The sequence below is a fragment of the Myotis daubentonii genome, chromosome 17, assembly GCF_963259705.1.
Source record: "Myotis daubentonii chromosome 17, mMyoDau2.1, whole genome shotgun sequence".
Classification (NCBI taxonomy): Eukaryota; Metazoa; Chordata; class Mammalia; order Chiroptera; family Vespertilionidae; genus Myotis; species Myotis daubentonii.
Window position 1 is genome coordinate 1,414,975 of NC_081856.1, and position 22,479 is coordinate 1,437,453.

The following is a 22,479-nucleotide window of genomic DNA, read 5'->3' on the forward strand; positions in this document are numbered from 1 at the left end:
CCTCCGGCCCCTGGCAGGCCCCTCCCCTCCGGCCCCTCGCAGGCCCCTCCCCTCCGGCCCCTCGCAGGCCGCTCCCCTCCGCGGGCTCCTCCTCAGCCCCGCCCACCCGCCGCCGGCTCCGCCCCCACGCGCCTGGCTGCTCCCCGCGCCTTTTCTCCGCGCCCCTCGGGCTTCTCACCCGCTGGCTGGCGGGCGACGCTGCTGGCCGTGCGGGAGCCGGGCGCCACTCGTCCCCTGCACTGACCCGGCCTCGCCCCTGCGGGAGCGCGAGCCCAGGTATGGCCGGGTCTGCGGGTCTGCGGTGGGGGCGGGGGCGGGGAGAGGACGGCGGCGCCTCACGCGCTCCTGAGCCCGTGGCCTGCGGCCCTGTCGCCCGGGCCGCCCGCCTCAGCGACGACGCGCTACGGGGCGCAGCCCGGCGGCCCCGCGCTCGCGGGACGGAGATGCGGGCAGCGCGGCCTCCAGCCCTAGTTCCAGGGGCGCCCGTGTCCATCCCGGCGTGCCTGGCGGGTGCGCAGTCAGCCGGCTGCGCTGCTCCATCACTCCCTCCTTCCCTCCCTCCCTCCCTCCTTCCCTCCCTCCTTCCCTCCTTCCCTCCCTCCCTCCCTCCCTCCCTCCGTCCCTCCCTCCCTCCCTCCCTCCTTCCCTCCCTCCCTCCCTCCTTCCCTCCTTCCCTCCCTCCCTCCCTCCTTCCCTCCTTCCCTCCCTCCCTCCCTCCCTCCCTCCTTCCCTCCCTCCCTCCCTCCTTCCCTCCTTCCCTCCCTCCCTCCCTCCCTCCCTCCATCCCTCCTTCCCTCCTTCCCTCCTTCCCTCCCTCCCTCCCTCCTTCCCTCCTTCCCTCCCTCCCTCCCTCCCTCCCTCCTTCCCTCCCTCCCTCCCTCCTTCCCTCCTTCCCTCCCTCCCTCCCTCCCTCCCTCCATCCCTCCTTCCCTCCTTCCCTCCTTCCCTCACTCCCTCCCTCCCTCCCTCCGTCCCTCCCTCCCTCCCTCCCTCCCTCCTTCCCTCCTTCCCTCCCTCCTTCCCTCCTTCCCTCCCTCCCTCCGTCCCTCCCTCCCTCCCTCCCTCCCTCCTTCCCTCCCTCCTTCCCTCCCTCCTTCCCTCCTTCCCTCCCTCCCTCCCTCCCTCCCTCCGTCCCTCCCTCCCTCCCTCCCTCCTTCCCTCCCTCCTTCCCTCCTTCCTTCCCTCCCTCCCTCCCTCCCTCCTTCCCTCCCTCCCTCCCTCCTTCCCTCCTTCCCTCCCTCCCTCCCTCCCTCCCTCCATCCCTCCTTCCCTCCTTCCCTCCTTCCCTCACTCCCTCCCTCCCTCCCTCCTTCCCTCCCTCCCTCCCTCCTTCACTCGCCCCTTTCGTCACGCCTTTCCTCACTCATTTGTTCACTTGTTCACTCATTTCATTCCTTCTCTCATGCACTCTTCCCTCAGTCAGTCACACATTCACTCATTCCCTACCCCCTCACTTGTGCACTCACTCACTCACTCACTCATTCACTCACTCATTCGCTCACTCATTCGCTCTTTCACTCATTCACTCACTTATTCATTCATCCATTCACTCACTCATCCATTCATTCACTCATCCATTCATTCACTCACTCATTCATTCACTCACTCATTCACTCACTCATTCACTCACTCACTCACTCACTCACTCACTCATTCACTCATTCCCTACCCCCTCACTTGTGCACTCACTCACTCACTCATTCATTCACTCATTCACTCACTCATTCACTCATTCACACTCATTCATTCACTCATTCACTCATTCACTCATTCATTCCCTTATTCATTCCCTGCCTCCCCGCAGTCAGTCACTCAGCACTCATATCCTCTCCTCACAGCACTCACTCATTCACTCATTCAGGTAACGAAGACTATCAGAAAAGAAGAGCAGAAAACCCGGGGAAAGAAATGACCCAGAAATAGTGGAACCGCTTAGCGGGGCCAGGAGCACTGGGTCTGCACACTGAGGGCAGAGCTGGAGCTGGTTCCGCAGGCAGAAGGACTCCAGCCGAGACCGAGACCCAGACCGGGCTCTGCACGGGGCTCTGCACGTCAGTCACCACCTGCTGCTGGAGCAGCCAGGCAGTTCCCCCACCTGCTGGCCCTTTATTTACCACCTCACCTTTGATATGTATATCTGCTTTGCTGAGGCTAAATGTGTGAATAACAAGCCGTGGGAGCCCACTCCACTAGAGAGTGGAGCCTCCCCTGGCTCCCCCATGCCTCCCAAATTCATATTTCTTCTCTAGTCTCTTCATTAATTTATACGCAGCTCTTCTCCAGATTCCCGAACCCTTAATGCGGAAAGACCCCAGCAGCCAAAGCCTGCATTAGGCAGCTCAGGACCAGGATCAGGAGGACTCCGAGAGTTTCAGACAGACTGGAGTGGCCAGATCCCCGATCTCTTATGCGAAAGAAAGCGCAGCTGTGAGTGAAATGTCTCCAAGTCCCAAAGGGCAGTAACTTCAACTTCGATTCTGTAGTCCGTCAAACTGCCCATCAAGTACAAGGGCAGAATGAAAACACACATACGGGAAGCAAGGACTTTCCATCCATCCACCTTAAAACAACCACAAAAACTAATAGAGGATGTGCTCCGACAAACATGGGAGAAAGTCAACAAAGAGAAAGACAAAGGACTAGTGCAATGTGGGTGGGGGAACCCCAGGATGGAAGAACTACCTTCAGTTTATCTACCGTAACCTCAAACCTTTACCTTTCATGATGGTTTTCACCATTATACAGTTTTAAAAATATACATTATTAATTACATAGTTTAATTCCCATAATCAATTGGCTGAAGATAAAAAGCTTAAAGAATACTGAACAACATCAATTGACTGAGAAAAAATAATGAAAATAATTATACAAATTAGGATAACATGAATCCACCTGTTGAAAATCCTATAAAATCATTGATTTGTTTTTCCATGTGCTATTTCAGGAAATAGTAGCTTGAAATCTCTTATCTCTTCAATTTAGAAACAAGACCGAAAAGTTGAAAACGAAACCACCTAAAAAGTCCAAGAATTTAAAACATCTCATATTCTAATTTTTATAATTTTAGTTCAAAAACATCTAGTAAGTTTTAAAAACAAACACTGGTGAAGCCTCTATCCTATATAATAAAAGCCTAATATGCTAAGTCTCCAGTCATCCGGTTGTCCATTCAACCAATCAAAGCGTAATATGCTAACGATATGCTAAGGCCGCTCAACTGCTTGCTATGACATGCACTGACCACCAGGGGGCAGACGCTCCAACTGGTAGGTTAGCTTGCTGCTGGGGTCTGGCTGATCAGGACTGAGTGAGACAGGCCGGACACACCCTGGGGTCCTCCCATGGTCCCTCCCTGGCTGTCCAACTTCCCGTGTCCCTCCCCAGTCCTGATCATGCACCGGTGGGGCCCCTCGGCCTGGCCTGCGCCCTCTCGCAATCTGGATCCCTTGGGTGATGTTGGAGAGCTGGTTTTGGCCGGATAACACAGGCCAGGCCTAGGGACCCCACTGGCGCACAAATTTGTGCACTGGGCCTCTAGTAATTACATAATAATGAATGTTCTGCATGGGAAAACTAACATTCGGGGCACATTTGTTATCTTTTCCCCAAAAAACAACCTAAAAAATAATTTGATATATTTGATGACATGGAGTCTATTGTTATGAAGAGCCAGAGAAGTATACATTTTTACAGTTAATGAGCACAATAATGTTTCTCACTTAACCATTCTAATTATGTTCAGACCTGAGATTAAACATGATGCCATTTAAAAATTGATAATGTGATGCTTTTTCTGATAATTAAACTAAACAAATTCTTCAGATGTCAGTTGGAAAAGTATTTCTCACAATTGAATTACCAGTAAAGATAATATTAAAATCAAGATACAGAACACTCTCAAACATTTTTTTCTTTTCTTTCTTTCTTTCTTTCTTTCTTTCTTTCTTTCTTTCTTTCTTTCTTTTTTTTTTGTTAATCCTCACAAGAGGCTATTTTTTCCATTGAATTTTAGAGAGAGTGGAAGGGAGGGAGTGGGGGAGAGAAGAAGAAAGAGAGAGAGAAACAGCAGAAACTATTGATGTGAGAAAGACTCATCGATTGGTTGCCTCCACATAAATTAGTTACCTCCCACACGTGCCCCCAACCAGGATTGGGGATTAAACCCTCAACACAGGTATGTGCCTTTGACCAGGAATGGAACCCTCAACCCTTTGGTGGGCAGGGCCCATGCTCTAACCACTTACAAACACTGGCCAGGGCTCAAATATATTTCAATCTAAAATTGCATCTTTATCCTTTAGTATTTAGAAAACAGTGAAATTATTTTTTAAAAATTCCCAAGCCCTGGCCCTTGTGGCTCAGTTGGTTGGAACATTGTCCCGTGTAACAGAAGGTTCGAGTTCAATCCCTGGTCAGGACACATACCTAGCTTTTGGGCTTGATCACCATTTGGGGCCTGTACAGAAGGCAACCAATTGATGTTCTTTCTCACATAGATGTTTCTCTCTCTCCCCCTCCCCCTCCCCCTCCTCCTCCCCCAACCCCTTGTCCCTCTCTCTAAAATCAGTAAGCATATCCTCGGGTGAGGATTAAAAAAAATTCCCAAGGAGGTTAAACTAACATCTTTCTGTGAAAAGTACTGAAAAGGAAAACAAAAGGTGGAGACACTAAGCACTCTCCCACCTAGTGCTAGAACACCTGACAAAGGGGCGGTCAGGGACGCACCTCACTGAGCACGTCCTGGCAATAGGGGATTCACTGCATTTTGAGCTGGGCATTTGCCCTCTTCCTTCCTTCCTTCCTTCCTTCCTTCCTTCCTTCCTTCCTTCCTTCCTTCCTTCCTTCCTTCCTTCCTTCCTTCCTTTTAATTTTTGTTGATTTCAGAGAGGAAGGAAGAGGGAGGGAGAGAGAAACATCTATGATGAGAGAGAATCATGGATTGGCTGCCTCCTGCAAGTCTGCTACTGGGGGTCGAGCCCACAACCCGGGCATGTGCCCTTGACTGGAATTAAACCTGGGACCTTTCAGTTCGAAGTCCGATGCTCTATCTACTGAGCCAACCCGGCTAGGGCTTGAGCTGGGCATTTTCATTGGTTAGAGATTTCTATTTTGAATTTCTCTAAGTTTTAGGAAGTCCTTTTATCTTTAATATTACCTGCTTGTGTTACATTGAATAAGTCTAAATCTATCGACAATTTAAGCTTTGTTGTTCTTTCAACAAACAAAAGGAGATACCACTTTAAGGTGGTATCAGGGATTTGAAAGATGAGTACTCTGAAGACAGATTGTCATTTTTAGTCTTCAGTATCTTCAGTTACTTCCATTTGGTCTTCAGACTCCACAGTCCTCCTGTAAATCCACTTTTACTTTCTCAGTATTCCCCTACATCCAAACAGATTAGAAAATTTCATGTGAGATTGGATAGGTGGGAGGAAGAGTGACTGTGCCTGCCTCTGATCTGAATCTATTAGTGCTCTAGAAGACAGTATTCATTTTTTTAAAGCAGTCTTGTTAAACTATTAATTTAGGTTGAGCCTGTGGTCAACTAAAACTAGATATTTTTGTTCGTTAACTATTTCCTTTCTTTTTCCTTTTTTTAAAAAAATATAAGCTGCCTTTATTTCTAAAAAATATATATTTTATTGATTTTTTACAGAGAGGAAGGGAGAGGGATAGAGAGTTAGAAACATCGATGAGAGAGAAACATCTGTCAGCTGCCTCCTGCACACCCCCTACTGGGGATGTGCCTGCAACCAAGGTACATGCCCTTGACTGGGATCGAACTCGGGGGCCCTTCATCCGAGGGCCAACGCTCTATCTACTGAGCCAAACCAGTTAGGGCTATAAACTGCCTTTAAATGAGGTTTTCTCTCCTGTACTTGTGCAGTTGACTTTTTTAGTCTGAGTATTATGGGTTGAATTGTGTGCTCCCAAGCGGAAGTCCCTAACCCTCAGTATATGTGAAAGGGACTGGATTTGGAAACAGGGTCTTTGCTACTGATTAAGTTAAGATGAGGTCATTAGGATGGGCCCAATTCAAATGCCTGGTTTCCTTTTAAGAAGGGGACAAGATACACATGTGGATAAAGGGAAGATACTGTGAAGACACAGGGAGAAAGCCATCTACAAGCCAAGAAATATGTAAGGCTACCAGGAACTTGGGGAGAGGAATGGAACAGGTTCTTTCTCACCACTCTCTGAAAGAACCAACACTTTTAACATCTTGATTTTGAACTTGGAGCCTCCTAAAGTGGGAGATAATACAGATCTGTGGTTTGAGCTACCAAGCTTGTGGCTCTTTTTTATGGCAGGCCCAGGAAACTAAAACACCCAAGGTACATTTTTTTTAATTAAATCTTTATTGTTCAGATTATTACATTTGTTCCTCTTTTTTTTTCCACCCATAACTCCCCTCCTCCCAGTTCCCGCCCCACCCTCCGCCCTCACTCCCCACCCACTGTCCTCATCCATAGGTGCACAATTTTTGTCCAGTCTCTTCCCACATCTCCCACATCCCTTTCCCCCCCAAGAATAGTCAGTCCATTCCCTTTCTATGTCCCTGATTCTATTATAATCAACAGTTCATTCTGTTCATCAGATTATTTATTCACTTGATTCTTAGATTCACTTGTTGATAGATGCATATTTGTTGTTCATAATGTGTATCTTTACCTTTTTCTTCCTCTTCCTCTTCTTAAAGGATACCTTTCAGCATTTCATATAATCCTGGTTTGGTGGTGATGAACTCCTTTAGCTTTTCCTTATCTGTGAAGCTCTTTATCTGACCTTCAATTCTGAATGATAGCTTTGCTGGATAAAGTAATCTTGGTTGTAGGTTCTTGGTATTCATCACTTTGAATATTTCTTGCCATTCCCTTCTGGCCTGCAAAGTTTCTGTTGAGAAATCAGCTGACAGTCGTATGGGTATTCCCTTGTAGGTAACTGAGTTTCTTTCTCTTGCTGTTTTTAAGATTCTCTCTTTATCTTTTGCTCTTGGCATTTTAATTATGATGTGTCTTGGTGTGGTCCTCTTTAAATTCCTTTTGTTTGAGGTTCTCCGCGCTTCTTGGACCTGTAAGTCTATTTCTTTCACCAGGTGGGGGAAGTTTTCTGTCATTATTTCTTCAAATAGGTTTTCAATATCTTGCTCTCTCTCATCTTCTGGCACCCCTCTAATTCTGATGTTGGTACGCTTGAAGCTGTCCCGGAGGCTCCTTACATTATCCTCGCATTTTTGGATTCTTTTTTCATTTTGCTTTTCCGGTTGGATGTTTTTTGCTTCCTCGCATTTCAAATCATTGACTTGATTCTTGCGCTCCTCTGGTCTGCTGTCGGGCGTCTGTATAATATTCGTTATTTCAGTCCGTGTATGCTTAATTTCTAGTTGGTTCCCCAATATAAGATCGAGGGTCTTATTAGTTTTCGTGTAGATCTCATTAAGTTTATCGGCAGCTTCTAAACAGTTCTTGAGAGACCTTAAAAGTGTGGTTCTGAACTCTATATCTTCCATTGACAATTTTGTCCTGTTTCTTTGTCTCCGCATTTTGTTATGCTTCCTTGGTGCACCCCCTAGTGGTCTTTGTTCGCAGTCTTATAGATAAATCTTGATTGTTGTAGCTAATTCCAGGGAGGGTTTGACCTCCAGGCCAAGTGGCTATGAGAATCAGCTGTGTCAGCAGTGAGAGAATTTCTGTCCTCTAGGGAGGTGTTAATCTAGCCTTTGCCTGAGGCTATCCGGCAAATGCCTGTGTGCAGGGCTTGGATGGGGCGGGTCGCACAGGATCAACAGGGTGGGCCGGAGAGAGCAGTTATGGCGGCTCTCAGTCCTGTCCCCAGGGGCTCTGCCTCTCTGAGTCCCAGCACCCGCTGCAAAGCTCGGAGAGAAAGCTGCACTCGCTCTGACCGAAGCCAGACAGTCCCGCTTCTCCTGTTTGAGTCTGGGTCCCTACAGACTCGCCCAGATCTGGAGCTCAGAGTCTGTGACTCCCTCCCGATTGAAAACAACAACCGCACCCTCCGCCGCCAGCCGGCTCCGCGCACTCCGCACCTCAGAATTTGACTTCAGCACTGCGCCTCCTCTGAGTGTCCGTGTGCGTTTCTCTTTCCTCCTAGTTGTAGGACTTCCACTCAGCCAGCGTTCCTGTGGTTCTGGGTGATGTCCCTTCCGTTTTTTGGTTTCACTTTTGAAGTAGTTGTTCAAAGCAGCAAACTCCGGCGTTAACCTATGCCGCCATCTTGGTTCTCATCAAGGTACATTTTTTAAAACACCTAAGGTATAATTTTTTTGTTCATTTGGAAATAATAGATAAAACAGGAATTTGAAAAGCTAATATCAAAATCAGCAATTTTGCATTCATCCAATGCATGTACATTGCACCATTCATTTTGTCATGATCATAGATTCTTGAACCTCAGTCAAGCTACAGAACTAGTCTCTCACCACAGATATCTCCCTTATCCCAACCCTTAACAGTCATAACCCCCACCCCCATCCCTGACCCCTGATTTGTTTTCCATCTCTATAATTTTATCATTTCAAGAATGTTATGTTAGTGAAAGTATGTGATTTTTGGAGGTTGGCTGTGTTCACTCAGCATAATGTCCTTGTGGCGCACCAAAGTTGTATCTTGTATCAGTAATTGATTCTTTTTTTATTATTGCAGCATAGTATTTCAGGGTAGGGCACACCAAGGTTATTTAACCATTCACCTATTGAAGGACATTTTAGTTGTTTGCAGGTTTTAGCTGTCTATACTAATACAAGGGTAATATGCTAATTAGACTGGGCATCCTCTGTACGTCCTTCCAGACAAGCGGTTCTCAACCTGTGGTTCGAGACCCCTTTGGCGGTCGAAGGCCTTTTCACAGGGGTCACCTAAGACCATCCTGCATATCAGATATTTATATTACGATTCATAACAATAGCAACATTACAGTTATGAAGTAGCAACGAAAATAATTTTATGGTTGGGTCACAACATGAGAAACTGTATTTAAAGGGCCAGAAGGTTGAGAACCACTGTTCCAGACAAAGTCATGGTGGTAGGGCTGAGGCAGAGGTGGTTAGGGGTGATCAGGCCGGCAGGGGAGAGCAGTTAGGGGGATCAGGCTGGCAGGCAGGTGAGTGGTTAGGAGCCAGTGGTCCCGGATTGTGAGAGGGATATCTGACTGCTGGCTTAGGCCCCATCCTGCAGGGATCGGGCCTAAACCAGCAGTCGGACATCCCCGAGGGGTCCTGGACTGGAGAGGGTGCAGGCCAGGCTGAGGGACTCTCCCCGCCACCCCCCCCCATGCACGAATTTTGTGCACTGGGCCTCTAGTTACTAATAAAGCTGTTAGAACAATTGTGTGCAGGTTTTCATGCAGACATACATTTTCATTTATAAGACAGATGCCCAGGAGTGTAATTGCTGGCTTGAATAGTAAGGGCATGTTTAGTGTTTTGAAGAGACTGCCATACCATTTTCCAGAGTGACTGTGTTATTTTACATTAAAGCCAGCAATATCTGAGAGGCTCTATCTCTCTGCATCCTATCAGCATTTAGTATTGCTACTATTTAGCTATCTAGTAAGTGTGTAGTAATATCTCACCTGTAGACCTAGTTCAATTTTGAACTTAATCATGTCAACTTTTTTCATTTCTATGTAGCTTCATTCTTCTAGTCTTTCATGAATCTCTTAAGTCTGCATTTTGCTATATTGGCTGTCTTTTCCAGGAAGTACGATGTTTGGAAGAACATAGACCTGACTTTAATTCTCTGCTTTCTGAATTATGAACTGTGTATCTTGGGCAGCTGCTTCACATGTTTGAGCCTTATTTTCTCCTTCTGTGAAAGTATTGCTCTAACTAACTTTTGTAACTATGAAATAAGGTAATGTATGTGTGGTGTTTAGTAGATGGCATACCCTCAGTAGATGTTGCTTGCTTTCCCTTCTGTGTTTTCAACTCAACAAAAATGTAGACCAGAATAAGTTCAGAACTAGAGACTTCTCTTCATTAATTAACCAGGTGAATTAGAATCTAGAAATTATTTTTCACTTAGATTATAAAATCTCAGGAAATTTTCCCTTCACCTGTTAGATTGTAGCCTAGTCAAATTCTCATTTTATTTTCCCACTAGAGGCCCGGTGCACAAAATTTTGTGCACTGGGGTGGGGGGTGGGGGTGTCCCTCAGCCTGGCCTGTGCCCTCTCACAGTCTGGGACCCCTCGGGAGATAACGACCTGCTGGCTTAGGCCTGCTCCCGGGTGGCAGAGGGCAGGCCCAATCCCTAGGTGCAGCCACTGGTCGGGCTCAGAGCAGGGCCGATTGGGGAGTTGGGGCGCTGCCCCCTGTTATGCTCAGAGCAGGGCAGATTGGGAGGTTGCAATGCCACCCTCAGTCACGCTCAGGGTAGGGCCGATTGGGGGGTTGGGGCATCGTCCCCTGTCACACTCAAGGCAGGATCGATGGGGAGGTTGCAGCGCTACCCCGTCATGCACAGAGCAGGGCCAATCAGGGAGGTTGGGGCTCCGTACCCTGTCATGCACAGAGCAGGGTCGATCAGGGGGTTGGGGAGCTCCCCCCTGTCACACACAGAGCAGGGCCCATCAGGGGGTTGGGGAGCTCCCCCCTGTCACTCACAAGTAGGGCTGATAGGGGAGTTGGGGCACCACCCCCTGTCACACACAGAGCAGGGCGGATCAGGGGGTTGGGGCGCCGCACTCTGTGACACTCAGGGCAGGGCCGATGGGGAGGTTATGGCTCTACCCTGTCACACACAGAGCAGGGCCCGTGGGGGGTGGTTGGGGCACCGCCCTCTATCACCCACAGAGCAGGGCCGATCAGGGGGTTGGGGCGCCGCCACTGTCACACTCAGGGCAGGGCCGTTGGGAAGGTTATAGCTCTACCCCATCACACACAGAGCAGGGCCCGTGGGGGAGGGGGGTTGGGGCACCTCACCCTGTCACACACAGAGCCGCAGGGCGATCAGGGGGTTGGGGAGCTCCCCCGTATCAGGCACAGAGTAGGGCTGATCAGGGGGTTGGGGCGCCTTCCCCTGTCACGAACAGAGCAGGGCGGATAGGGAGGTTGTGGCCCCGCCCCCTGTCACACACAGAGCCACAGGGCGATCAGGGGGTTTGGGCGCTGCCCCCTGTCACGCTGATCCCGGTGCCGGGAGGCCTCACGGCTATTCTGATCCCGGTGCTGGGAGGCATATTACCCTTTTACTATATAGCATAGAGGCCTGGTACACGGGTGGGGGCTGGCTGGTTTGCCCTGAAGGGTGTCCTGGATCAGGGTGGGGGTCCCCACTGGGGTGCCTGGCCAGTTTGGGTAAGGGGCTGAGGGCTGTTTTCAGCTGGCTGGTGACTGAAGCTCCCAACTGCTCCTTTTTTTCTTTTTTATTCTGGGCCAGCTTTAGCTCTGAGGCTTGAATCCAGCTCTTAGGCCTCAGCTGCTGAAAGCAGGTATCTGGTTTGTTTGGGTTCTATAATCGAAACACTGTTTCAACTCCAGCTCTGAGATCCCGGCTGGCTGAAAGCAGGTTTCTGGGGTTTTGTTTAGCTTCTATATTTGTAACAATGTTTCAAACTGCAAGCTCAGAGGCCGGCAGCTGCAGGCGGGGAACGTTGGAGTCCTCCATCACTGAAGCAAGCAAGCCTCATGTTCACTTCAAGCTGCCTGGCTGCCGGCCGCCATCTTGGCTGGCAGTTAATTTGCATATCGCCCTGATTAGCCAATGGGAAGGGTAGCAGAGGTATGGCTAATTACCATGTTTCTCTTTTATTAGATAGGATTAAAACCGATCATATTGATAAGCCTTTAAAATGGGAAATATAGAGCATAAACTGGTAGAAAACATTCAATTGGTACATAAATTCTGACTCAGATCTTTTCACTTCTGCATGATCTGCATTGGTGGTATTTGATGGCATTAGGCCAAGGGACTCAGGGTTAGTTACATCATGCCGCAACCCACAGTCCTCCTGTTCCAGGAAGTAGGTACACAGAGAAGAAGATAAAGGGTAGTTTATTTTCAAAGCTCTGATGAGCTGACTAGAGCGAGAAACAAAAGGCCCAAGGAATCTTCCCCATTTGCTGCCTTCCTCCACCTAACCTCACACTGGGATGTTCTGAATCTAAGATACACCTGGCTGACTATCCTTTTTTCATAAGAAAAGAAAAATTACATTCAAATGAAGTTACATTTTAGTCCTCAAATTATACATATGGTTTATTATGTAGAAGAAGATGGAGAAAACAATTTGCCTTAAAATCAACTATTTTGATCCCATGCTTAAAAAAAAAAAAGGAAGCTGGATAGATCAGGAGCCTATTATTAGCTTATTTATTAGCTTATTTATGCATAAGAAACATTTTCTTCCTTTTGTATAAATATGATTTTTAATTTAAAAGAAGCACATGTACTAAATTGGCATGGTAGAACATTCAAGAATTATAAAAACATATAAAATGAAAAGAAAGCAGTCCAGATTCTCCAGATCTCCAGTCCACCTCCCCTAAGGCAACAAATAAAGAACAAATGTTTTATGTGCCATAACTCTAGGTGCTAGAAATACAAGCCTAACAAATTGCACATGGTCCATGCTGTTAGTGTTCAAGGGAGAGAGACCTGAAATGCAATTACAGACGCATGTGCTCTGGCAGGGGAGTGCAGGGCGCTCAGATGCTAGAGGAGAGAAGCATGCATGGTAATGTAATGAGAGAGGTGGAGTAAATTGCCCAGTCACAGTTAGTGAATTACAGAGACTGGGTTCCTGAACCAATATGTTTGAATCAAAGCCCATATTCTTTCTGGGAACTGCTTGCAATTATCAGTGGGGTATTCCGCTTTCAGTTTCACTTTATATAATGCCTCAGGAGAGAAGTTTACTAGCCAGAGGGAATTTCCCAGCTACAAAAAGATGGTGCTGGGCAAAAATTTATTATTATTAGGTATTTCATGGGAAATTCCACTTTCCTTTGACATTTTATTTGGCAGGTTTTCAAGAGTGTGGAAAGCTATGCTACTAGTCGCTCATCTGCATTTAACTTTCAGCCCCTGAATTTAGCAGAATATTTTGAGCAAAATATACTAAGGTATATTAACTTTTTAAACCAAAACACACATACTTTTTTTTGCTTTGAAGTGACTGTGTGAAAGAGGTTGTAAGTTCAGCACTCTCTGTAGTGTCCTGTTTTGGGCAAACACAGACAAAGCCGTGGAAGAGGCAGCGCTGCCCAGGCTGTCCAGGTCATGAGGTCAAATGGTGTGGAAACTATGACTGAACCAGGGCTCCCACGTCAGCAGCTGAACAGGGGCCAGAGCGCACTTGAAGGTTTGTTGGGAAACCAGGAACCCTCAGGAAGTGAAATGGCAATGTCTGCCCTGCCGCCGCAGCCTTGTTGAACAACTCCAGGGATCACTGTCACACTGGCAGTGACTTATGAGTGAGGCCCTGCTTACCTCCTGGGATTGTTCTGAGTGGCTCAAGATATACAATGACTGTAAAAGGTGTTCATAAGTAAATAATAACAATTCTTATCTACTTTACTAAGAAGGAAGAACACAGCCTCTCTCAGCTGGGAACATGCCTATCACTGCGAATCTGTGAAGTCCTGTTGAATATAAACGTGGTCAGAGAACACCAGCCTCAGACAAGACTGCTTTGTGATGGCAGTGGAGCAAGATAAAATAAGGCCACTTCATGATCGTATCTGAAAAGATAAATAAGAAATAGTCCAAAACCCCAAATGAGCACACATCACCCTTGCCTGGCTAACAGTGAGAACCTACTGCTTCTTTACCAACTGCAGCGTTAGCTTGATTCCACTCCTCTCATAGCCCAGATAAGAATTAAGATACCCAAATCAGAGAATTTCTCCTTCCAGACAGCATCCAGTGCAGGGAAGATCCCCAATTTCCTTGAACGCTCCCAAATGACCTAAGACAGGCCCTATCCTGTAGTAAGTTCTTCCCAATAGCCTCTTACTGAGATACCCCATGCTCCCCCAGGGTGTACCTTTCTCGCAGTGAGACAGGGAAGCAGCTTTCTAGAGCGGCAGATGTGCCCCTGGTGGTCTTTGGTTAGAGGACACTGACAAGCTCATGGAGCAGTTATTGCCCAGCCAAGAGCCCTCATATCTGCATCTCGGTCATTTAATACCAAAATACTAGGCACTAGATCAGTGACGGTGAACCTATGACACGCGTGTCAGAGGTGACATGCGAACTCATTTTTTTGGTTGATTTTTCTTTGTTAAATGGCATTTAAATATATAAAATAAATATAAAAAATATGTCTTTGTTTTACTATGGTTGCAAATATCAAAAAGTTTCTATATGTGACACGGCACCAGAGTTAAGTTAGGGTTTTTCAAAATGCTGACACGCCGAGCTCAAAAGGTTCGCCATCACTGCACTAGATGCTACTCATCGTGTGCAGATGCAGAAACAGGCACAGCGATGTTAATTACTTGTGTAAGGTCCCACAGCTATTCTGTGGCAGAGCCAGGATCTGAACCAAGGAAATTCCATTGCTGCATCTTGAATCTGTTCAACTGCACTCAGGCAGTGAGACTTAGGAGAGATGGCGTGTGAATTATGTTACAGGTCAACACTGTGATATGGAAAGTTGTTGTACATGTGAGCAAGGATATGTTTAAAGGAGTTCAGTCTAGCAATCAAAGTATTGATGTGTCTCTAGTAATACTTTACTAGTTTACTAAAGTTGTTATGTACATCATTTTTATTCTTTAAAAGTCTTTCTCATAACAATTTTGACTTGGGATATATATTGATATGAACTGAACCATTCCAGCATAAAACTATGGGGCTTTGGAATCAGATCACATGAGTTAGAAGTCTCCTCTTTCAGTAACCGCAGTGCCTGACTTCGTTGGTATTATGTAATTTTGACAAGCCTTACTCACTTCCTTCATCTATTAAATAGTGAAAAAGTATCTTTCTTAAAGCTATTATGAGAATTAAACAGGACTGTGTATAAGGCTATACACAATATTAATTTCCTTTCTCAAAGTATTTGGGGCCTTGCCAATTTTAGTTTAGTGAGAATTATCAACGCTGGCTTACGAAATATTGAAAAGTGATTTGCAAATCAAAACTATGTGGCCATACTTTACTTTCTAATGCCATCTCCATGAATACAAGGGCCATCTCTGTTTTACCAGTGCCCAGGGCAATGAGTGAGCTTGATGACAGTGCACCCATTTTCACTGGAGGCCATGGGAGGATGCTGTGTGGCCAGCTGAAGACTGCCGTTCTTAGGTTAAAAGCATGCAGAATTATTAGGTGTGTTCATTTCAAGTTTTAGTTTTTTCAAAGTTACAAGTTTATAAATATTTCTCTCTTTTCCGCATCCAGCACGGCTAGAGAGCGGTCCGGTTCCTGAGTAGGGGCGACAGGGGATTGAGAAAATGAAAGAGACAGACACAAATACAGTAGGGAAAGCTGGGACTGGGTGGGGCCACTGTCCTCTGATGGAGAGACAGGGACCCAGAGCCAATATAGCAAGTTTACTTTATGCAGCAAAAACCAGGAGGTTTTACTAAAGGTCAAGACAGAGGAGATCATGTGCATTCTTGGGTGGCCCGAGTCCTATTCATTCCTGGTGCTTGGCTGGATTTAGGTAATGAAACCCACCACCTGGCACCTGGGCTGAAGGTCAGGCTGACAACACTCCTGCCTCTGTCAAGGCCTGTTTCCAGGATGTGGCTCTGCCAACGCCACTGGATTCAGCTGACAATAATTAAAGAAATGCCTATGTGCCTTCCCAGGCGGTCTACACAAGTTCATGTTTAAAAGGTGTTATAGTTCACAGAGGTAAAGTTATGAAAAAGTACCAGATTTTAAAAAATTCTTTGCAGCCAATATTCCAATAATTTTCTAAACTCTAGACTGTATCCAGTGCAGTAATATTTTCTGTCACCTACTTACAAAATTAAAATTGTATTAAATATTTAAAAATAAACCATGTACAACTGACAACGTTGGATGGAAGATGTTTTATTTCAAGCATAATTTGGTATTACCTTAAGTTTATCCCTCTTAGTAGAATTAGTCAAAACTGTCACCTGATTGAATGACTAAATCCTTAAAAACTGGCTATGAAATTGAAATACTAACTCCTTATAGATACAAATGTTTTATATTCTTCCAAATATAATATTATTAAGACAACCTTGTGGTATAACTGTTATCCCTGTTGAGATATGATAGGGCTAAAAAGTAATATTCTTTATCCAAAATTCAGAACCAACTGAGAAGTGAGCAAAAGAGCAGTGGAGATGGAGACCACAATGTCAACTTCCTCCTGAAATGTGAAGATTGTGACTTAGAGCTATTGGCAAGTGGGTTTCCTAATCCTGACCTACCTAACAGGCAGAAGAGACCCAGCCTGCCCCGAGGAGGCTGCCCATCAGGGTGCTACGTGGAGGAGCAGCACACATTCTCTCGGAGGCAGGAAGAATCCAAAGAGAAAGAAAAGAGAAAGGGGTCAGCCACTAGGTCCCCAAGCTCACAAGTCAGGTAAGACGCTTCTTTTCCCCTAGGGTGGGGTGCAGGCAGGTGCGGAGGGAGACTGGTGTGCAGTGAGGGCTGGCTGCGTTATTCCAATGAAAGGACTGTCCTCCTAGGATGAAATATTTGGAATGGCGGGTGGTGGTAAAGGCTTTTTCTCCACAAAAACTCTTGTTTTAACAGTGGGGAAGCTGAGCCTAAAAGCAAAGTACTAGCTGCAAGTGCTCCAGGGAGAGGTGCTAGGCCTGGGAGGAAACCAGAGGCCTTGTCCATGAATCCATGGTGCGGTCTCCCAGAGTTACAGTGAAAATGGGTCCCAGGCATCTAACAGGACAGCCACGGAGCTTCCTTCATATTTGCTTTGTGATAAGGTGATGCACTCGAGTGGTGCGTAAACCACGTGGTCATTAAGAAGCTTGTATGTATGTGTAGGACACCAGTATTGAAACACGGAGGAGATTCCGTGACGTTCATGCTGAAGAGGGGAGGTGATTAGAGAGGCAGGGACTGCAGAATGGACTCACAGTTGTTCTGTGGAGTGGAAATGCCTAGGAAACATGGGGAGAGGTGATATGAAGGTGGAGGACCGCTGTTGGGGTGACAGCTGGGGCCAAGCTGCTCGCAGAGACTTCGGGCACATTTTACAGAGGGCGACAGAGTTCCAGCACCAGAAGGTGTCTTTCAGGACCGCTGGTGGCTACCCCCAGGGGTGAATGTTTCAAGAGTAGGCGCCATACTATGCGTTTGCAATATCTTCTCTGTAACTGGTGGGTAGCTGGGCACAGGCTCTGGGAGTCTCCGCAGTGCTTGGCCTCAGTCACTCAGATAAACATGTCAGCAGGGTCGTGCTGGGTTGCAGTCTCCACTTCAGGGCCCACGGCACCTATCCGCTTTCCTCGTTCCTGGGGGTTACAGTGGGAACAAATGAGATGACACGCCTGGAAGTGCCCCATCAATGTGACACATGAACTAATTTCAATTCTGAATCATGGCTCTACCCTAAGGTTTTCTTTAACCTGGTTTCCAGTCATTGGAGGGTGAACGCTGTGCGACACATGCAGCAAGAGGCAACATATTTCCTGCCTCCCGGGTGTTCCAAGAGGAGAGAACAGGTTTTAGAGGCTTAGCAATGGTTCCATCCTTGGATAGTTTCTAAAATTACTCTTCTATGAGAAGTGCAAGGAATATTTCTGTACTGACTGACATAAGTAAGGCAGGCAGACCAGGTAATTGGCTATAACACTTTCATTCACACAATGTAGCATGTGATCTTACACATGAACATTGGCAAAATGCGTGAAGAGTAACCATATTATGTAAATGTATCTATGCATTACATAATATATTATGTGTATGTATCTATGCTACATGCATGTATCTATATATTACAGGCACATAAAACACATTACAGACATGCATCTATATGTTGCATATAATATATAACAGGTATATACATACATGTGTTATATGTGCATGCATGCATGATACAGTACATATATGTATCTATATTTTACACACACCTATATATTGTAGATATTTAATATGTTATATATCTGTATTTTACTTGTATGGATAACACATTACATGTGTATCTATATATTACATGCATATATCTATATATCACAGGCATATATATATTACATGCATACATTACATGGCTGTATCTATATGTTACACATAATTTATATATCATACATTACATGCATGTATCTATGTCTTACATTCTCTCATACATGTGCATTGTATAAAATTTAGAAAAATTGAAAGGGGATATAGTGAGTTAGTCTCCAGGCAGGTTTCCCTCCCAGAGGTGAGGTACAGGCTCCTTTCCCACGCCTCCCGTCCGTGTTCTAGCTGATGCGCCTCCCCAAGCCGAGCAGCACCCTTCCTGACTGAGCGATTTAACCTGTGGGGCTGTGTTTCCAGGCCTCGGTGCAGGTATCTGTACAAAGTCGCTGTTTCCTGTTCTCCCTAGCAGGTGCCTGTGTCGTGAACCTGGTCCCAATCCCTACGTGTCATTCATGTTCTTCATTCTTTGGTCTGTCCCAAATCTCTGTTTCTTTGAGACTGAGTCAGACCCATTTCTCCTGACTGCCTCGCTCATTGATTCCCTTCTGCTCTGGATTCCTAGGCATCTGTGAACAGGGTTATGTGAGCTCCTGTTTTCATTTTTCCAAAATGATGCCAAAATACATTAAATAAAATATTAAGTTGCATCATTGTGGCTAAAGCTATATAAACCTCAAAAGAGACAAAGAGGTTAGCTCAAAGTTCTCAGACATTACTAGAAATTTGCTTTCATTAATGAGAAAAATTCACATACAAAATCTTTCAAATTAAGGTTCCTGGGGAAGAGAGTAAAGTGAGTCTGTGATGGGGAGAAGCTGCAACCACTGAATTCACACATTTGTGCTTGAGGGCATGACCTTGAGGACAGGCAGCCCTGGTGCTAACTGTGGGTGTGACCTTGGGCAGTCGGCATTGTCTTCCAGAGCCTCGGCTTCCCAGCAAGAAACAGTCCACGTAAGCAGAACACTCGGCACAGTGCGCACGCAGCAAGTGCTGGGTGACGTTAGGTGCTGTCCTTATGCTCTGGGCACTGTTGTGTGGCTTGTCTTCTGGCCTAGGCAGAACAGCTGCCCCTTTCCCCTCCAAAGGTCCGAGTTCTAATCCCTGGCACCTCTGAGTGTGACCTTACAGGGAAAATGGGACTTTGCAGGCGTGATTAAATCCAGGATCTGAAAACAGACTATCTGGGTTATGCAGGTGGACCCCAGGTCCTGACAGGGTCCTTAGCAGATGGAAGAGGCAGTCAGGCCAGGTGACGGAGTCAGTGTCCCAATCAGAGCGATTGGTGTGAGAAGGCTTCAACCAGCTGCTGCAAGGCTTGGGAGGAGGAGGGAGGGGCTTGGAGACAGAAGCTGGAAAAGGGGAGGAAATGGATCCTCCTCAAGCCTCCAGAAAGGAATGCAGTCCTGCCAGCACCTTGCTTTTACCCAGTGAGACCCAGTTCAGACTTCTGACCTCTAGAAGACAGTGCATTTGTGCCGGGGTTCTTGTCCCAGCATCAAGAAGGGTTCAGGAATCTGGAAAAAGCTGTGCGTAGATGTTAAATAGGAATCCAGAGACTAATAAAGAATCCGGAGACGAAATATAATTTTGAAAGGCATTGGGGGTCAGAGGAGCTTAGCTAAAGAAGCTAAGTTCTAAGGTAGCGGTTCTCAACCTGTGGGTCGCAACCCATTTGGAGGTCGAACGACCCTTGCACAGGGGTCGCCTAAGACCATCAAAAAACACATATATAATTACATATTGTTTTTGTGATTAATCACTATGCTTTCATTATGTTCAATGTATAACAATGAAATTGGGGGTCACTACAACATGAGGAACTGTATTAAAAGGTCACGGCATTAGGAAGGTTGAGAACCGCTGTTCTAAGGTCTTAAGTCTAAGGTCTTAGGTGCTCCCCGTCCCCAGGACCCCAAGCTTTTTATTAACACAACTTGTCCTGAGGCGAGGCAGAGATATACACTTCAAAGGGTACACACAAGCATTGTCAGAATGGGGGAATTAGCCTACGCCTGTTCAGGTGTTTGGCCAGTAGGAGGCAATAACATGTAGATTAAGATGCCCTTTAGCTGTCTGGCAGCCAAGAAATCAATTTAATGTATCCTATTCAGGTTTGGGGAAATGCCTTTAACCATTCCCAGATGTGCCCTGCTGTCATGCTGGAATTGGTCTCTGGCACATTTGCAAGATAATAAAGGTGTGTTGTCTGAAGTCACTGAACTAGCAGTAATTTACAAAGCATCAATAGGAAATAAGTGCGTCTCCCAGCTGGACTCCTCTATGAAGACCAAACTTGAATAGGGATAGTGTCCAGTGTTAGACGTAAACAGAGATCAATAAACTGCTTCCCTAGGGTCTCAGCCGAGAGGCTAGCAGCCTGTAAACTACCCCTTCCAGTGTAGAAGGGGAAACAGATGGAGTGGCAGCCAGCTCTCTTCCTGAAGTGATTTCCATGATAATACAAGTTAAAAATACTGGGGAATTCCCAGTCTCACTGCTAACTGGCAAGAATTCAACTCTGGCCCAGTTCGGGTTTCCCCCTCCGTGTCCCTGCCTCCCATAACTACAGCCTGTTTACAAGGTCAACAATAATCCCCACTCTGTAGGGAGCACAGTGTGCGCCAGGCACTCTGCTCAGCGTTTGGCACCCAGCACCCTATTTTATCCTCACAAAATCCCCCTGGCTGCAGGAGGAAACGTGGGCCTGTTCTTCAAACTTCTGCTCACAAATCTCAGTGGACCCTGACGTCAGTTTGGTGGGGAGTGACCAGCAGTTTCAAACTATAAAATACAATAGGAAATATTAGTGGTTTCAATGATATATATGGTGCTGGGTTGTGTTATAGAACATACGTCTTAATCTGGGTCACAGTAAAAGGCAGTTCTTATAGAGGCTTAGACTTAAAATCTGAAACTCACCAGCAAAGTGATGAAGAGCACAGGATCCAGCTACTTGGCCCCAATTCTGCATCTGACCAGCTGTGTTGCACAATGTTAGGTTTGATGGAGCAATTGAGTTGATACCCTTCCCCTGGGAACTGGCTTTTCAGGTCATTTCACTATGGACATTCCTTTTGCTGAAGACCACATTTTACTTGCAGTGACCACATTCCATTCTCTCTCCTCCGGGTCTGCAGAAAGAAGTTCCCACCCAGGAAAAAGCCCGCCAAAAGTCCTTTAGAAGCCGCTGACTGCCCTCACTGGGTGCTGGAGCCATCCAGGCTCAGCCACCTGGTGTGTGGATGATCGAATAAATCTGTAATCCCTCACCACTCTGGCCTTGTGCATTCCTCCTTCAGCGACTTAACATTTGGTGCCAAATCCCCGGAGGGTTCCATGGGGATGGGGAGCCATCGTCCTGGCTTCAGTCACCCCGAGTTTGCTACTCAGAGAGCAGTAGGCAGCAGCAGCTCGTCCTGGGCTTATCTCTGAATCCTACTCAGGGAACTCGATTGCTGGTCTCGATTCAGCCTCTCTCCCTGTGGGCCCTCCCAAACTGGGGTAGAGGAGCCAATGGAGGAGCCTATGGAGGAGCAGTAGGCAGCGGCAGCTCGTCCTGGGCTTACCTCCAAATCCTTCTGGTGTGACTCGATTGCCAGCCTCGACCAGGCCTCCCTCCCTTACGGGGTCTTCCCCAGCCAGCTGAGGAGGACGCGGACTGGGAATCTCTCCTTCTCCATTGCTGAGCCTCCATCCCACACCGGCCAATCTCCTCTAGGTGAGTGACCTTCCACAATTCCCCTCGTCTCAGGTCTTCTGCTCACTCTCTCTCACTGACTTCTCGAAAGTCTCTCATCTCAAAAGTCCTAGCGCTGGGCCAGCCGTTTGGCTTTGGGTCATTCTGGATTGGGGATGCCCAGTCCAGAGGGTCACCTCTCATTTCTAATGGAGATTTGTTTAGCAGCAGGGACACCTGCCCTAAACAGTCACCTTCGGATTTGTGGTCTCTCACTCACCCTTCCTCTCTCGTGGGCCATGTGACGCTCCCTCTGCACACTCATGGGGGAGATCATGCCTAACCACCTCACTTTATTCTGTAACACTGTTTGGCAGCAACATAAACTAGATAATAAATCTCAATGGCTTGAAAACAACACTTTCAATTTTAATACACTGAGCAATTTACATAATTGCTGCCCCTGCAATGGAAAATGGTCAGAGATTCCCTACGTCCAGGCCTTTTCACCCTCCAGTCCCAATCCTCTCTCTCAGTCCTGCTCTACCCATTTTACCCCTAACAATCCTGATTCTGAATCTACTCTAGACCCAGCAGACCACCAACCTCCACCCCCTTACACATCCCCTCCCTCACCTGCAGTAGATTCCCAAAACCCAGACCCCTTAACCAGCAACCACCTTCTCCCCAGTCCCTGAAAGCCCAAAT

General features: G+C 46.8%; 1 long non-coding RNA gene across 3 annotated transcripts; it reads left to right on the top strand.

Moving 5' to 3' along the window:
* Window positions 1-90: 90 nt before the first annotated feature.
* Window positions 91-21,910, top strand: LOC132219568 (uncharacterized). 3 transcript variants are annotated; one of them, XR_009449519.1, is made up of 4 exons: window positions 91-276; window positions 13,544-15,296; window positions 16,386-16,532; window positions 20,207-21,910. It is a non-coding gene; the product is annotated as an uncharacterized LOC132219568 (long non-coding RNA). The 3 variants fall into 3 exon arrangements; XR_009449518.1 differs by having other exon boundaries at window positions 13,544-16,532; XR_009449520.1 differs by having other exon boundaries at window positions 13,544-16,532; window positions 21,146-21,910.
* Window positions 21,911-22,479: the final 569 nt, after the last annotated feature.